At 37.6% G+C, this 18,890-nt stretch overlaps 1 long non-coding RNA gene across 1 annotated transcript; it reads right to left on the bottom strand.

The window, feature by feature from the left end:
* Positions 1 to 6,743: 6,743 nt before the first annotated feature.
* Positions 6,744 to 18,845, bottom strand: LOC140161031 (uncharacterized). The gene is made up of 3 exons (XR_011860064.1): positions 18,612 to 18,845; positions 9,155 to 9,365; positions 6,744 to 7,780 (listed from the first exon to the last, which is right to left on the bottom strand). It is a non-coding gene; the product is annotated as an uncharacterized lncRNA (long non-coding RNA).
* Between the last annotated feature and the right edge of the window lie 45 nt (positions 18,846 to 18,890).

Here is an 18,890-nt window from a genome sequence, read left to right as displayed (position 1 = left end):
TCTTCTTTCTTTTGTCACGTGTGTTGGGGATTTAATACTATAACTTACATTTAAGACCTACCCGTAATGTACCGTTTACGATACAAAATACACAAATATTACGTAATATACCGGGAAATCCCATCTGACGTCACTGAGCTAAAAATAGGTCATCCAAGATGACTCATACATATACCTAATCTTTACTATGACCTCATGAGCTTTACTCCTGACGAATTACTCCTGAATACTACTCTATGGTGACCTGATATACTACTTCCTAAATTAAACCAAAACAAAATGTCGCAACATTTGAAATTTTAATTTGATTCTCAGTAGATATCCCGGGGTAGATATAGCACCAGTAGGCCTAATTCGATTCGAAAATATATAGGCCTATCTCGCGCAGGGGACAATGAAAACATAGGCCTGCATTTTATTTCAGCTATATACTAGTATTCAGTAGGTAGAACAAAAAACCACATGCAATTAAAATTATAAACCAACAAAAAATGTAGCAACATTTGAAATTTTAATATGATCTTCAGAAGATAGCACACCAGTAACATGATTCTATAAAATATCGCTTTAAGGTTCATATACCACTAAATCCACCTGTGAAGCGGTTTCCGGTAAAAGTTTATCACGCCTATAGTCCCAAACTTTGCATTCTAGAAAATTGGTACAATATTAACAATTTCAGTGTTGAAAATCGTGTTTTACTAGAACTTGTGAATGTGATCTCTACAAATTTGAAAAGAAAAAGCGAAAATTTGAGTGATATTTACGATTATGTGCGCATGAACAAACGAGGTCAGAACGCGGTTAGCAGTCGGATGTAGGCCTAAACACGGGAAAATGTGGCCTTTTTATATAGGCCTAGCAGTAATTTTCTCAAAAATTAGTCGGACCTAAAATGTGTAGTCATTTTCAGAAATGTTATGCAGAATTTTGTTCTAGTTAAGATGATATCAAATATATATTTCAAAGTTGGACGTAACTCGACTTATGGCCAAAACGCGACCCATAGGGGCCTATTTAGCACGTAAAGTCTATTGAAAGCTTTTTTGTGGGACGAGCGTATGTAGGCCTACCCTTTATCTCGTTCAGCAGACTAAAACGACAACCAACGGGCATTTAAATTTGAGCTATCTGCAGTTGATAGCAAAATCACACGAATCCGACAAACACCAAAATGACATAAAACAGATAGGGAAATGTAAAAGCTTTATTTCAAAGTTTGTTTCAGCGTCATACGGTATTCGGTTCTTGAGATAATTCAATTTTAATATTACCCATGTAAATCAATGCAGGAGCACCAGAATCGAGCAAATTACGGCATGTCTCGCCACATTTTCATTTAGTATAAAAATCGGCACTAGGCCGAATGCAAAGCTATAAAGAAATGTTAAAATGACGAAGTTGGCCAAAATTGCTATCTTCAGAAGATAGCAAGCAAAAAAAAAAAAATAATAATAATATTAAAAAACAAAAACACGCGTTGTAGATGATGATTCAGTACGGCGCGAAACGGCGAAACTGCATTGAACGGGGTTGCGCGCTCAGAGAAAAATCGGCATTAGGCCGAGTGCAGAGCTATAAAGAAATGTAAAAATGACGAAGCTGACCAAAATTTAAAACGGCACTAAAGCAGAGATTATCATCTGCCTGTTTCTCTATTTTTACCTCCCCCCCTTTTTTTTTTAATAGCGCGGCATAGGCCTATACTGCCGAATGCCGATTTTTAAATTCAGGCAGAGTAGGCCTACCGGTAACCGTGCGCGTGCGAGTTTTAGGATTTTTTTCGCTATAGGCCTATCTACTGAAGATAGCATTTAGAAGCTCATTCCGATTCATTGCACTGATCTTTCTACTCTAGAAGTAATGTTTTACATTATTTTCTCTAAATGTTTACTTCATCAAGTAGCGGCGAGTTTTTTCTTTCTAATAGGCCTACATCAGTCCCGATCAGAAAGTTTAAAGCGATATTACGTTATGTAGGCCTACAGACTCATCACTTTCCGCATATCTGCCCCCCGGCCGAGAATATCTTAGACGCCGGCAATTCTTGAAATTTTGGACAAATAAGGCCTACCACTAATTAATTTTGGTTAGGCCTACTATAGTTGAATAGGCCTATAGAACTTAACATGTTCTTAAAATTTTTGGGCTGAAATCGGCTCGCGAAGCGCGCGAACATTTTGACTTTCATCGCTTGGAGGGGCGCAGAATCGATGCTGAATTGTTCAATTTGGCGCCCCTAAGGGTGGCGCCCGGGCACGTTGCCCTCCCGGGGTTGACCTCCCCCGCCCCCTAGTTACGCCACTGCTATCACCGTCTCTAACTAGTCAAGTTTTTTTAAGAGATTTGAATGGGGCTAACGGTGGCGGTGTCAAAACTTCCGTTTTCCCATGTTTTTTGCAAAACTCTTCCAGTAAAAACACCTAATGACAATTTTAATGACTTGGGCCTAGGCCTATCCTTCACTTTTTAGGAAATTTATACGGATTTTTTAATCACACTTTCGCTGGGGATTACTTAAAGGAGGATTTCGTGATCCTAGCATCCTCTTTCAGTTGATATCCACGAAAAAAGTTTATTCCCAAAATTGCAGTTGATTCCGATTTTGCGTTTGCGAGTTATGCTGATGCATGATTATGTGCATTACACAGCTAACTTCTACCAGTACTGGGCCAGTAATAAGCCGCTTTTTCGCTCGCCCAGTACTAGCACCAGTACTGGGCTAGAAAAAGTCAGCGCTAGCACTGGGCAAGACAAAGTCGGCTAGTACTGGGCAACTACTAGCGCGCTACGTATGAGGCTCGCAATTGCGCCGGATCAGTGCCAAGTGCTAGCCGACTTTAACTGGCCCAGTACTTATTTCACCAGATCTGGCCAAGTACTTGTGGGTGACGCGCTCATACTAGCGAAACAGTTCCCAATCAATTATGTTTTGAGTTTTTTCACCCGTAGTTCACCATGTTCACGCGTCTGGTTTGAAAGCCAGTTTTAGGCTTTTAAATAATATTAGAACTTCCTCGTTGTGGATATGAATTATAGGCCCCGATGCTGAGCCTTCGTATAATATAAATGGCAACTTTTTTTAAAGCAATTTATATTAAAAACAAGCCTGGCCTTGCCAAGCCTCATGCATACGCATAGGCATATCAAATGCCTACGTGAGGCTACGTCTACATGTCTATTCCAACTTGTACTGTATAAATTATGTAACACCCTATTTTTGAAAGTTTGAGTAGGCCTAAATAAGGAATCAGTACAATGAGAGTTGTAAATTGTAACGGCCTTCAAAAAAATGATACGATAGGCCTACATGCCTTGTGTGTAGCCGAAATGCAATTTATTTGGATCAGCTTAGGCCTAGGCCTACAGTGGCGTACCGTGGCCGCCCCAACCCCGGGGGGCTGAAGAAGAAACAATTTTGCCGCCCTTCCTTAACAGCCTGAAAAGGTTGACCCAATTTTTTCACGGTCGCTTGAAAAAGTGAAGAGCAAAAAAAAGAAGGATTTTAGGCGCTAGCGTCCAAAAAGCAATCTTTTTTCAAAATTGTTTATGCTTTTTTCAATTTTTACGCTCTTTTTTCTTTGCTAATTGCGTTTCGCTGCCCCTTCGCTTTTTGTCGCCCCTGTTTTTGCCGCCCCTTCGTCTTCCGCCGCCCTTCTTTTTTGCCGCCTCTACTTTGACCCCGGGGCTGGCGCACCTAAAGCCCCCCCAAATACGCGCATGGCCTATTAGTTTAACGGTTTCGATCAGTGTTCATTCTCAGTGAAAAAGCAAGTGCAAGGCAATTTTAGAGCTAGGCCATAGGCCTATTTGTAAATAAAAAATCCATTTTAGGCTAGGCCATATTTTAATGGTGTGAATCGGATCACTATCTCTTTTTTGTCAATGTTAAGCCTTTTTCTAAAACTAAAGTCTTTATAATTTTTTTTTTACAAAAACGATGTGGGGTTTTAGACTGATGGGGTTCCGACAAAACAATATTTACTAAAAGTCGTTTTTTAATTGAAAGGTTGCTTTTTTTATGAAAAGTAGCCTTTTTCTAAAAATACGTCTTTAAAAAAAAAAAAAGTAGGCCTAACCTTTTTTTCTAAAATGCCATCTTTTTTTTTTTATCTAAGTCGTTTTTGTTTAGTCCCTGTGTTTAGCGGGGTTTTGGACTGACATGGTTTCGGAGTTTTGGGGTTCTGCCGAAAAGCAAGTCTTGCTTTTTGTTTTCTGAAATGACATCTTTAAAAAAGTCGTCTTTTTCTGAAATGACATCTTTTTTAAAAAGTCGCCTTTTCCCTAAAATGACGTCTTTGAAAAGTCACATTTTTCTGAAATGGCGTCTTTATAAAAAGTCAAATTTTTCTGAAATGACGTCTTTTTACCAAAGTCGCCTTTTTTCTGAAATGACGTCTTTTAAAAAAAAGTCGCCTTTTTCTGAAATGACGCCTTTTTAAAAAGTTTCTTCTTTTCTGAAATGACATCTTTTTAAAAGTCGCTTTTCCCTAAAATGACGTCTTTAAAAGTCACATTTTTTCTGAAATGACGCCTTTAAAAAGCCTCTTTTCTGAAATGAGGTCTTTTAAAAAGTCACCTTTTTCTGAAATGACTTCTTTAAAAAGTTGTTTTTTCCTGAAATGACGCCTTTTAAAAAGTCGCGTTTTCGAAATGTCTTTTTTAAACAGCCGCCTTTTTCTGAAATGTCTTTTAAAAGTTACCTTTTTCTTAAATGTCTTTTTTAAAAAGGTCTGAAATGTCTTTATAAAATAGCTGCCTTTTTCTAAAATGTCTTTAAAAATGTCGCCTTTTTCTGAAATGACATCTTTTAAAATAAAAAGTAGCCTTTTTTTCAAATGACATCTTTTAAAATAAAAAGTAGCCTTTTTTTCAAATGACATCTTTTTAGAAAAGTCACCTTTTTTCTGAAATGTCTTTAAAAAGGTCGCTTTTTCTGAAATGACATCTTTTTAAAAACGTCGCCTTTTTTCTGAAATGACATCTTTTTTGCCATTTCCCTAAAATGACGTATTTAAAAAGTCACATTTTTCTGAAATGGCGTCTTTATAAAAAGTCCCTTTTTTCTGAAATGTCATTTTAAAAAAAGCGTTTTTACTTAAATGTCTGTTTAAAACAGCTGCCTTTTTCTGAAATGTGTTTTATAAAGCCGCCTTTTTCTGAAATGACATCTTTTAAAATAAAAACTAGCCTTTTTTCTCAAATGACATCTTTTAAAAAGTTACCTTTTTCTGAAATGTCTTTTTAAAAAGGTCCTTTTTCTGAAATGTCTTTTTGAAATAGCGCCTTTTTCTAAAATGTCTTTTAAAAAGTCGCCTTTTTCTGAAATGACATCTTTAAAAATAAAAAGTAGCCTTTTTCTCAAATGACATCTTTTTAAAAAAGTCACCTTTTTTCTGAAATGTCTTTTTAAAAAAAGGTCGCTTTTTCTAAAGTCACATCTTTTTAAACAGGTCACCTTTTTCTGAAATGATGTCTTTTTAAAAATGACATCTTTCCAAAAAAGTTGCCTTTTCTAAAATGGCGTATTTAAAAAAAATTCGCCTTTTTATGAAATGACGTCTTTTTTATAAAACATAGCCTTTTTTCTCAAATGAAATCTTTTTAAAAAGTCAACCTTTTTTCTGAAATGACGTCTCTTTTTAAAAAGGTCGCCTTTTTCTGAAATGATGTCTTTTTTTAAAGTTTCCTTTTCTAAAATAATGTCTTTTAAAAGAGTCGCTTTTTTCTGAAATGACTTCTTTTTATATAAAAAGTCACCTATTGAATAAAAAGTTTCCTTTTCTCAAATGACATCTTTTAAAAAAATCACCTTTACTGAAATGACATCCTTTTAAAAAAGTCGCCTTTTTCTGAAATGATGTCTTTATAAAAAGTAGTCTTTTTCTGAAATGATGTCTTTGTAAAAAAGTTCCTTTTCTGAAATTATGTAAAATTTGCTTCTTTCTGAAATGACTTTTGGACTGACAGGGGTTCGGATTGACGGGCGGTGTTTTGGACTGACGGGGGAGACCCCACCACAAGTGCCCCTAAAAGCGCCCAAGGCAATTAGGGCAATGTGGGTACTTGGTGTTTTTTTCTTATGAAAAAGTGTTACTAATATACTGATGGGGTGGTAAAAACAGCAAGAAGTAGGTAGAACCTGAAAGTGTGGTACATCCCCGTACAAAAATCCCCAAATAAGCCTCGAACCCCCTTTTTGTTTTTTACAATGTCATTGAAAGAGTTAATGGGTGGTTTTAACCCAGGAATTATGAACATTTTTGGGCCTCATCCTCATAACTTGATGGATTCATCTGTGAGGTCAAATTTGGGCAAAAATACTAATTTTTGGAGAAAATCCCCTCCCCATATAAACAGGTTTTTTTGGCCCAAATTTTTATTAAAAAAGGCATTAATTTTTAAACACAATTTGCAATCATAAAGCCCAATAGTTTCCGTAATTCCAGGGTTATTACATTTGCCTGATAAGTCCTGGAAGATCACATAATAAGGCCAAGTAAAATAAATAACATGTATATCGTCTGGAAGCAGTTATTATTTGTTACAAATTTATTATTCATTTCTGTGTAAAATTTCAATTGCAAAGGCTTTGTCAACACATGTGGAGGCCCTGATATTTTTGACAGTATTACTACCACTAGCTTGAACAAATTGCCAAAAATGGATGAGGGAGGGGACAATATACATGTTATTTTACTTGGCCTAAAAAAATAATGGAGACTCGCTTAATGAAATGCAGTTATTTCAAATATAATTGAAATTTAAAAATCAACCTTGTATTAGTTTTGAACAAAATTGCAATTTTCACATCTAACCTTAAATCTGCTTTTTAATAGATTTGACCTTCAGTATTTAGGATTGAACCATTAATATCATCATTAGGTGTCATAAATCCTAGAGTGACATAAATATATAAAAATGTACCTTCATGTTAGGTGCATAATAAATGATCATGCTTCTTTTCAATCTTTCTTTTCAGTCTCAAGTTTATTTCATGTAGAACCCTTCTGATTAATATTTTGTCATATGTACATTTGTCCCCTGAATATGGATGAAGCAAACCCTTCAATATAAAGTCCATGTTCAAGGGCCAAAAGTAAATATGACTTTTTTCCTGCATGTACTTTTGCCCTTGAACATGGATGAAGCAAACTCTTCAATATAAAGTCTACACCTACAAGGCTTTATTCATATGTTCAATGGCCAAAAGTACATATGAGGCTTTTCCGCCCAGTGACGGATTTACCCTTTATTTCTTAATCAGATAATATGTTACCCTCACAATCCAGAATTAAAAATCCCTGCACTTCCCAGAATTTTCAACCACCTTATTATATTCTGCTAATCTATCCTGTGAGAATATTTGTGCAATAAAGTGATTGCTTTCCTGATTCTCCACCAATTGGAAGTCATGATACTGATTGTGTATGTAGAACACCAACAGTTTTCTGAAATTTTGAGTTTAAAAGTCTATTTTCCACATTTCCCAGCTTCACATTTACTTGCTTGGAAATAAAGGTAGTATATTTCCACTTTTTGTTCAAGTGTCCAAAGAATTCCAGCCTGGTTGGTAGCTGCAATTGGTCTGAAAGGCATGCATTCCTATCATAGTGAAGGCTAAGAATATGTAGAGTCCGAGCATTTAACAAGAGTTACAGTGGAAGATGTGAGGTCTCCATGATATTGATTTTCAGTGATCCCAATCGACTACTTTCACTGCCACCATGGCACTGTCAACACTGTTTGATCAAGTCATGGTACTTTCTGACGGTCCTTTCTGAAACAACAAAATAACAATATTGATACACAAGTTATAAACAGAGCTGTTGGACAATTTCATTATTATTATCCACAGCAGAAGCCTGTGAAGTTATTTTGTTATCCACAGCTGAAGCCTGTCAAGTTATAGTGTAAAATGTTCTTAAAATCCCTGCACTTCCCAGGCTGCACTTTCAATCCTATGTTTTATTTTTACAGTCCATTTTATTTGTTACATTACACTACTCACTAATGATATTTCAAGCATACTGCTATCTTCAGTAGACAACAACCCCGACTATTTTAAACCATGTTGCTCAATGATATTTTGAAATCAACATCATTAAAAATCTTGAGGGTGTGTGACCAGATTGTGGTCCAAGTGGTAACACTTTTTGTTTTCTACCTCACATTGAGGCACGTCACCCAAACATTCTTATTCCAAATTTGCTCCAGTGATTTGGATTCTAGAATTATCTGTATTCCAGTTGTTCATAGAACAGTACATCTTGGCAGGCCTTGGGCAATGTTTGAGGGGTTCCCTAACTATGAAGGAGTTTCAATAGGAAGTTGCCTAATAGCACACAGTAAGGGTGGATCAACATAATTACTACCCTGTAAATTTCGTGACCACAAGGTTATCCATCCCTTGGGAGAGGGCGCTGTTTTGAGATTTTATGCTCTGGACCCATTTTTAACTCCACCCAATTCCAAACTAACTGTATAAAAATGCTGTGCTCATGATGCCATAAGGTCTTTTCCTTCGGCCGATCTAAAAAGGGCAGGCAAATTTGCGCCCTGTCTCTGGGGTTATAACCACTCAACTACCATGTTTTTGTTCATACTGCCTCAACTATCTATTTCAGTCCTAAAATTTCACTGGGGTTATGAGAAATATGAGATTTCACCTAATAACAAAATCTGCATATTGATGGGATAACAATTAAGTGGGGGGGATGAGGCCCCGGGATGAGGCTGGCAATCTAGTCACCCACCTTTACTAGTCCATGACAGAAAAGAGGGTGGATAATTTGCTACCAAAGAAGGGTACCATACCAATTCTAGCAATGCATTTTGAGAAAATACATACATGTAGATGTAGGCTACATGGTGTCCTAGAACAATTAAATTACGGTACCGGGCAAATGAATTTGGTCAGCAAATCCACAAGTTTACTATCTTACCCACTTACTGCTTAACTGTGGTGTTTTGTAGGAGATTTAATATCTTTAAATTGCTCTGTTGTCCTTCAGGCACAATTGATGAACTTGGCTGGATTTCATTAAGATGGGACATGTGTAAACAAATATATGCAAAACAAATCAGGTTTGAAAAAGAAATTCATTTAAAACCATACATTGTGACTTACAGTAATTCAGCGATTCACACTTACATTAATTTTGTTCTGTTATTAGTCTGGTCAAAATAGCACTTTGATTGCGTAAATTTCTGTCAGTTGTGACTTCTGACACCTTCCACCAGTCAGCCTTTATGTATTGCAGCATTACATCAATTTACATGTATTTAATGATGGATCAATATGCAGAAAACATGTCCTCAATTGATACATGTACAAGTCTTCTGTGATTTGAAGTGATCTGCACCTGAATAATAAAACAAAAACCAGACCCTTATTAGTTGATACCCCAGAAAATAAAAGACAAGAGATGTACATGTATAAATTTAAGCTGCCTGAAATTAATCATTTAAAATAGCAAATGAACATGATGAGGAAAATATGCATCCACACCCACACAAGTGACTTAGGCAAAAATTGCACCAAAATAACAAGCACAAAATCATTGCCTGAAGATACAGTTTTGTCATAAAACACTGGCCCAGATGCAAAGAAACATGTTGGAGTCCATGCCTCCTCCATCCATAGAACCCATTCAACATGTTCAATTCGCCCATTCATGCATGCTGCTAGATTGAGGCTCTCCTTGCATGAATGGCAGAATCGTGCAATGGGCGATTAAGAACAAACTATGGATAGCATAAACTTGAGAAATACATACTGCATGGCTTAATTTAATCATCTGGTCATGGTGTGGCCTGCTCTCAGATCTTTCCCTGGGAAATAAGGTTTTTTCAAAATTGGGTCTTTAAATTTTCACACATTTTAAGTTCTCTCTAAATACCTTTTAACATCAAATTGTTAAGTTTTTTACAAAATTATGAAAGTTTTTGGTAGCCTTTTATCATGTATTTAATAGGGGCAGTGGAATCTTACAGCCTGTGGATCCTTTATAGGGGAGTGTTCAGAAATACTTTGGTGGGGGGCTGGAAAATATTCTTTTCATGTCGAAAAATTTTTAACCCCCTCTTTATGAACCCAAAACTTTTTGACCCCCCCTCTTAATGGACCTAAAACTTTTTGACCCCCCCTCATGTAGGTTCAAAACTATTTTACCCCCCCATCATAATGTACCATTCTACATCAAATGGCAGAGGAAACATATTAATGATGCTAAAATTTGTATTCATGTGCAATGAAATATACTGCGCCAATAAAGTATCCTTACATTTAGAAAAATAATCACAATTTCCAAACTGAACAATATTGGGGTAAATGTTTTTTTAATAGATGCACTATCTAATCCTGCACATTATGACACCACATTGAATCCAATGTGACTTCAAGAAGCAAAGTTACAAGCATTTGATTAGACGAAGGTCCCGTTTTAAAAGTGACAAACTGGCCTATACAAAACTATACAAAACTATACAAAACTCCACAGACTAGACATATGGTTTGAGAGTGGTGAATGACTAATTTATTTGTTTGGCTTTAATTTAGAACAAAAGGAACAAAAGAAAACTGAAACAAAAGAACTGACAAATAAAATAAAATGAAAGTTATGAAAAGTACAGAGAAGTAAAACTGAAATAAAAACTGCTTTAAATAACGCTTCATTGAAGAAACTGTGTTGTCTCTTTGTTGCGCTTTGTTGGAATCTTTTTGCGCTTGTATAGGCCAGTTTGTCACTTTTAAAACTGGACCTTCGACTATTCAATTGCTTATAACTTTATTTCTTGATGTCACATTGGATTCAATGTGGTGTCATAATGTGCAGGATTAGATAGTGCATCTATTAAAAAATCAAATTTACCCCAATATGGTTCACTTTTGAAATTGTGATTATTTATCCAAGTGTAAGGATACTTTATTGGCGCAGTACTCATTTCATTGGTATAGAATATGTGGAATTGAGGAAATGTTTCAAAGTAGCATAAGTATGTTTATGCAACCCACTGAACCCAGTATTAATAAACTATACATTTATGATTGGAATCAGTGGCGACGGAAACATTACAATCTAGGTGGGGGTCGGGGACGAGTATATTTTGTTCTGGTTTTACTGGGACTTTTTTTTTGTTATGCGTGAAGCCGCAAAAATCTTAGACCATTTTAGCCCAAAATACAGTGGCACAGACTTAAAAAGAAATTGCAATTGCAAATACATACCGGTGGGGGGGCACTTCAATATGAAATGGATATAGGTGTAGGGCATTCGGTGAGAGCAAAATGTAAAAAATATGGGGTCATTGGGTGAGAGCATGATTTTTGGCATTCGGTGAGAGCAAAATGTAAAAAATATGGGGTCATTGGGTGAGAAACAGCGCCACAGAAACCTCGAAAATCGAATTTTTAGTTCTAAATGGCTTCAAATTTCATTGTTTTTTCAAAATAAGTAGCAAAATCAGTGATAAATGAAAATTGCTGTTCAAATTGAACATGTAAGGGTCTTTGGGTGACAGATCAAATGGAAAAATAAGGGTCTTCGGGTGACAGAGCATCTGTTAAGTAAAAAAATATGGGGTCTTTGGGTGACAGCGATGCTGAAAAAGGGGGTCTTTTAAGACCAAAATACACATGTACAGTGGCACAGACGAAAAAGAAATTGCAATTGCAAATACATACCGGGGGGCACTTCAATATGAAATGGATATGGTATGTAGGGCTGTTAAAACAGCCCTACATACTGCCACCTCCAAAGTTGGAGCCCCCCGAATACATACCGGTTTTGTTTTTAGAGAGACTGGGCCATATACATCTCAGCTCCCACCCAGTAAATTGGTACTCATCACTGCACATTTGTCTAGGACATTTGTCCAATTTTGAGATGTTTATAATTTATATTAATTAATATCACACAGCCAAATATTTCTGAAAAGGTAACTTTCAGTTATTATTATTACTAGCGGGATACCAGCAAGGCGCTGCTGGTCCCCGCTAGATGAGTAAATGGGAGCGTTCACTATAACAGGAAGAATTACTGAACAGGTAAATGTACATTTTATTTATCTAAATCTGTTATTTATAATACAACACACATCTTTTTCCTGTATTTATTCCGTTCTCTCATATAGCGTGTCTGCGGACGTGTTCATCTCATAATCCTGTGACCCGTCCATGTACCTTTTTGTCCTTTATTTTTCCATCTTTCCGTATTATCATGTCCATTGGTCTCTGGCTCGCAAGTCGCATGGCTCTGCGCCGTTTACACGCCAAGATTGGCTTAGTGCGCATTACGCATGCGGCACCGACGCGCTGCCTGCCAGCTGCAGTGACGCGTAGGCTGGCAACCTATTTTCATAACAAAAATCCCGTTTTTACCCATATTTTCACTGTTTTTGCAGCCAATTCTTGACCATTTTCAACCAAATAAAGATTATAAACGTTCCTGAATATTCCTCGATCTCCCGTATGAATTTGGGGACATTTGGATCGAAACTGACGGAGCCTTTGATTAACCCACATACCGGTAGATAGATACATACAACATTCCCCTATTTATAGTAAGATGATGATGATGATGATGATATTTTTCTATAATATTTGAATACATTGCCCTTCATTTACATGTATGATGCACACAACCTATAGGGACACTGCAAGTTAACTGTGAGTTGACAATTTACATGCAGTGTGTAGCTGTGTGTCACACCTGTACCACGGCACACATGCAAATACCCCCACCTGACTGCTTTCTGATACAGGTGGTCTGATACATGTAGTTCGTATTCATCAGTATGTTCATGTGTATGTGTCTTTGAAGTGAAATGTATTTGTGGGTTTGTATAGGAGAGCAATATGTGGTGTGGTGTAGTGATCTTTGACCAATGACCTTCTTTTTGTACAATTTTATCTTCAAAAATTCCATATAATTTAAAAGCAGAAACTGTCAAATTTTTAAATTAGAAACAAAATATTAAATTTTGCTCCATTTTATGAAATTATGTTCCACCCGGTGATCCATTTTTTTCAAAATGTTATACCAATGACCCCCTTCTTTCAAAGTTTTATACCCAATTTTTTTTACACCAAATGACCCATCTTTATACAAATAGGCTCCTACTAAGCAATGTCAGTAATGACCCCCCTCCCCCCAAAAAATGGCATGGACTCTGACCGAGTCCGGACTTGAGCTGGACTTGGGGCTTATTTTTGTTGGACTCGGACTTGGCTCAGACTTGTCACCACTGGACTTGGACTCCAATGCGGACTCGGGCACAATAGGATTCGGACTTGGATACAAGTGGACTTGACTCAGCTTGGACTCGGATGAGCTGGACTCGGGTACAAGTCTGGAGGCCAGGCAATTTTTAACACTGGATCAAATGCACTTTTGTTGTGGTTCAATACTGGAACATTTGCGCACACCAAGAAGCGCCGCAAAGTTTTTACCCCCCACGCATCAATTTTTTTTTAACCCCACCTGTTCATACACCCAAAACTTTTTAACCCCCCCTATTCAGAACTCCTAAAATTTTATGACCCCCCTATACTCTGATCAGCTCTTAATAGGTGAGGACTCATAACATCGTGGATTGATAATTTGATATAGAACGGCGTACACACAGCTGGGCGGCGTGGGCGCAGCAGTTACGCGAACTGAGCTTTGCGTAAAGACGCATGCTTTTGTGAATTTATGTGTGCGTAAGTTGGGACTTTATTCATTCGCGCAGTAACAAAAACCCGAATAAATCCCGCCTATTAAGAGCTGATCATAGTATACATATTTTCCAGCCCCCCACCAGAGTATTTCTGAACACTCCCGGGTTCTAAACACTCCCTAGGTTAAAATTTACTTTTTGACATGATTATAGTGCAGTGGCGTAGCTTTTGGGTACTTTTTGGTTTGCCCAATTTCACTTGCATTTTTAGTTTTTTTAGGAAAGTGCAGTCTCATGCCTGTGATAGGGATGTTCATAAAATTTTGAAGTTTAATATTTTTAGCTGAAAGTTCTTTCATTTGAAAGAGAATCAAATTACCTAAACAGTAAGGGGTCAATGATGTTTCTAGTGCATATACTTTTGAAGCAGGGCTGTCAACTTTTTGGAATTGCTTGGCGTGAGACAGAGGCCTACCGGGATTTGCCGACTTCAATGTTCATTTTGACCCATGATTATTTAAGCCACGGCGCTCGAAAATGTGAAAAGCGGGGGGTAGCAACAACAATTTTTTCATGTCGATGCGTGAGATTTTACTCAATTTTCAGCTTTTTGTGTGAGATTTACTTTCAGGCGTGATATTATACTACCTTGGCGTGAGACCATGAGAAAGTGACCCAATGTGTGAGACTCACGGCCAATGCGTGAGAGTTGACAGCCCTGTTTTGAAGTTACAGACAAAAATAAGCGCCACCAAATTGCCCAAAATTTTGTGTGTGAAATTGTGACAGTACTACTGTATGTGACCCCAGATGACCTCCTATTCTTTACTGTAAGAAAGCTGTTTTGGATGGTCTTGATTTAAACACAAATTGCTTTTGCGCTTTAACGAGTGTCGAGTTGGTGGATCATAGATTGCACTATGTGATAGTTTATGAATCCAGTATCATGCCAGTACCGGTACCAAAGTAAGTCAAAGTCATTTAGGTTTTGGTTGTCAAAATTAATTTTTAGTGATTTTTTCCATTGAGCCCCACAGTAAAGCCATTTTTGGACCGCACAGGCACATTCCACTTCCCTATGGACGAATAGCGCCACCTATGTCAGCCTGCCTACCTGTGATAAGCTTCACTCATTGTTAAGTGCCCAGGTGTGCTAATCTGGGATTGTGGTGCGCAGGGGAAAGGATACAAATTGGCACCCCAAACCTGTGAATGTACTGACGGAAATATTTTTTGCCCAGCTATTGTTGTTGACCCCCAACTTTTTGTAGCCTGAAGTGCTCGAATCAAATGGCCCAAGGCTTGTAAGGTTGTATAAAATTAATGTTTTGAGAAAAGAAAAAAAAATCTGACAAACCCCAGAAACTGATGAGGCCAGGAGGGAGAGGGCAATGAACCAAAACATCAATTTTATATAGACTCAAGGGAGTCCCAATCAGAGTCCATGCTTTTGATGACAGTGACCCCCTACCTTGGGTTTATATCATATTGTTTATTCTCATTCATTCTTGCCCAAAAGTCCCAATTTACACTCGCATAAATTCATAAAAGCATGTGTCAGTCACGTTAATGTCATAAAGCACACTTTGTGCAAGATGTCCCGGTTCAATTCCCGCAGGACAAAAATAAATTAATTCCGCTCTTCCCGTGGCTCATCTGATAATGGCAGGGCAGATGACCCGTGACAAAAGACCTTGTTACAGTCGGTTCCAATCAGGGTATTAATAAGCTTGATTGTTGGCTACAAGTCACAATTTACACTTGTATAAATTCATAAAAGCATGTGTCAGTCACGTTAATATACGCAAAGCACACTTTGTGCAAGAGGTCCCGGGCTCAATTCCCCGCAGGACAAAAAAAATAATTCTGCTCTTCCCGTGGCTCATCTGGTAATGGCAGGGCAGATGACCAATGACAAAAGACCTTGTTACAAATGCGCGCAAGACTCCCCAGTCTCTATCAAAATGTTACGAGTCAAATGAGTTGAACAAAGATAGTAGAATGGTAGGCCTACACTACATGTAGTTCTTTGGCACCTTTTTGCCAGTACTATAGCGTACAGGCATTTGGTAAACCGTAAACACAAAAGTGGGGTTTGGATTTTAGCCAATTGAATTGCATAATAAAACATCACCACTGGTTCATTATTCGCCCAAAGACACATAATATTGCATTTACCACCACTGGCATGACTTTTACTCGTGCAATCATAAGCCCTCTTCCATTTTGGGGTCAGGTTAGTATCATTTTATGAATGAATGTGGTGTCAGCATTTAATACTTTTCAAGAGCTAACAACATGATTCAATTAGCCATTAACAACCCCACTTTCCGTTTTTACGCAGCAAGTGTAGGCCTACATGTATGATAAAGTCAAATGACAAAAAGTGCCAAACTTCTCTGATAACTACATGCAGAGTCTGACTGGGGTGGGGCGACATGCGCATTAGGCCCATGAAAGTCAATTCCGAGTTTATCGTCCCTTTTTTTTCCCAGGTTGGTGAGGTGACTTTTTTATTTTTCATTATTTCATCAGATTTCATTATTGACCTAAAGTGCGTGTTGATTTAAAGCCACACTCATGCATACACAGCCCTCGAATTAACTCACGGCACCCATGGCATTTTGCCGTGGGTGCCCCATCCCCACTGCCGTAATGCCCTCAAAATATGTCCTTTACCCAAGGCAGTCACTTGTCAGTGCCCTCTAATGAAGTTGCCGCCGGTGCCCCAGCCCTGCCCCTTCATTATAAAATCATCAATCTATGTTTGTGTGTGTTTTCTTCACTTTTGAGAAATTGCTTTGGTGCCCTTCTCAAATTTTCAACAGTTGCCATGATGCCCTCTTGAAATATTACAAACTGCCATGCTGCCTTGCCTTTTCATTGAAAAGCCAAGGCAATTATTAACTTGCCCTAACAAAGTTGCCGTGCCCCTTCAGATCCTTAATTGAGGGCTGCTCATACATGTTATTTATAAACATGTTTTTATATGGGTAGGGACTAGAAAAGTTAGAAAAGAGCCTGGTTTTGGTTCCAAGTTATAAATTTATATGTTTTACAAACAAAAATATATGTTTCCAATTGCTAAAACTGGTGAAAACACTGATACTTTGAAAATAATGAATTATTTTGGCATTTTTGAAAATTTGACGCGGGTGTTTTTGGTTTCCAAAAAGTGACGCTGGCGGGGACGATAAACTCGAATCGACTTTCACGCGCCTTACATGTTCACTGCCAAATCAAGGTGGAAAATATGGTATAAGTTTTAAATAGCGGCCCAGTCATGGTTTGTGCAAACAAAATTCCCGGGGACAAAATTTCTCCCATCTACCTAATCTACCTATGGTGACCAGTGGCGTGGCCAGCACATTGAAAGTGGGGGGGCAGGTTGTTAAGTTCCCCCGAATGGAGTCTGATTAGGAGCAAATTTTGATGTTTTTAACATTTTCCCCGAATGACCAACAAAAGTGGGGGGGCATAGCCCCCAACCCCTTCTTTTGCGCACGCCACTAGTCTAATTATTAAAGTAATATTCAGATTTCCTTTTACAAATTAACCATCGCATATATGTGCGCGACGTCAAGCGTGTGCATTGGACCATGTGCAAAATAATATGCGCTGGACAGCTAGCAGTACGCTTAATTTGTAAAAGGAAATCTGAATAATACTTTAGGCCTATGATCATGATGATATTTATACGGTGACATACCCAACTGGTCAGAGAAATTGAAACAAAAATAAAACAATCAAAAAGCGCTAGGCTTAGCCATGCTATACTACAGTGACTATGCATGGCATGCATACATTGATACATGTATACGGCCGTGTGTCCTAAACTCGCCACCCTTAGCGTTACATGACAAATATTATGAAGTTTTACACCAACCGGGTTTCTAATTAGATTATCTCCACAATCATCAACCCTAAACTAGCAACAGTATACATTTTTGGAAAGCTGAAGGCATACGCAATTCAAATATATACATTTCAACTCATTATACAGTGTGACCTGCAAGTTATACAGGGTGGAATAAAGCAGATTTTGATTTTTTTTTAAATGGGCCACTCAATGCATTGCTTATTACCAACTTACAGTAATAAACTGGAAATAAACAGCATTCATTTGGTTAGAGGATATGGAGAGCCAATTGACTTTGGAAGAAACCAAAATCACAGCTGTTTGTTAATCTCGGAATATAGGGTGTCCCAAAGTATGTTAGATTTTGTTACAATTCAACATACTTTGAACCTAAACATTTTCCCCCTAACCCATACAGATAAAATATGTCCATATTTAGATTCCTCGTCAAATTTCCCTTCAGAAAATCTATACTTTGACTGATAGGATAAGTAATTAACATTTTACAGTAACTTTTAGATTTTGAAGACATCTGCATTACTTACTACAGTGTTTAATATGACAACGGGTAGTTTTGTATGGAAAAGTTTCTATTTTCTAGACTAAACCAATCATAAATGATTAAAAACAATTAGTAGAATTGTTTAGCTGTAAGGCCATTAGTTTTTTAGATGCTAAATAGAGTACAAATCCAATTTACAGCCTTTACAGAAGCAGATTACGCACTAAAAATACCAATCCCATAGAGTTTGTGTGTACCACATCCCCCACCACCACATCCCCCACCACCGCCACCCTGCCCATTTGGAATTCTATGAAGCACAGTGTCAGTATTAAAAAAGTTCAAGTATTTCTTTTTACAGGGTTGAAAGTGCATTTTATTTAGGAATAAAATGAGACAACAAGCATGAAAATAACTTCTTGCTTGACAGAGATATCATCATTTGTTTTGAGTCGACTTTGGCAAAATGTAACGTCACCACCTTTTTTTGGTGGCGAGCTCAAGACACACGACCATACAATCAATGACATTGACATGCATACTGAGGCTTATCATACTCATTTCATCATCATGTCATGATTTACTTACCGTATAAAACACCACGGTGTTGAACTTCACTCAGTAGTTAAAGCTGTGCCAAACTCACAAACCAGTTCACACGTCTATATACTGCTTCTTCATACTGCTAAATGTTAGCTTTTTGGGTAAATAGTACTGGTTCCGAGAATAAATCCAATAAACATGATAACCAAACCCACGGCGTCCCATTAAAATTATTTTAATTTCAGGCAACTTTAGGGACAGCCCGTGGTACTACTAGAACTGGGCCAGTACTTGTGGCTTGAACTGGGCAATTGCGAGTACGCT

This window comes from Amphiura filiformis, chromosome 9 (assembly GCF_039555335.1).
Source record: "Amphiura filiformis chromosome 9, Afil_fr2py, whole genome shotgun sequence".
Classification (NCBI taxonomy): Eukaryota; Metazoa; Echinodermata; class Ophiuroidea; order Amphilepidida; family Amphiuridae; genus Amphiura; species Amphiura filiformis.
The sequence above is the reverse complement of the archived record's forward strand: the minus strand, read 5'-3'. Positions and strand labels throughout refer to the sequence as shown.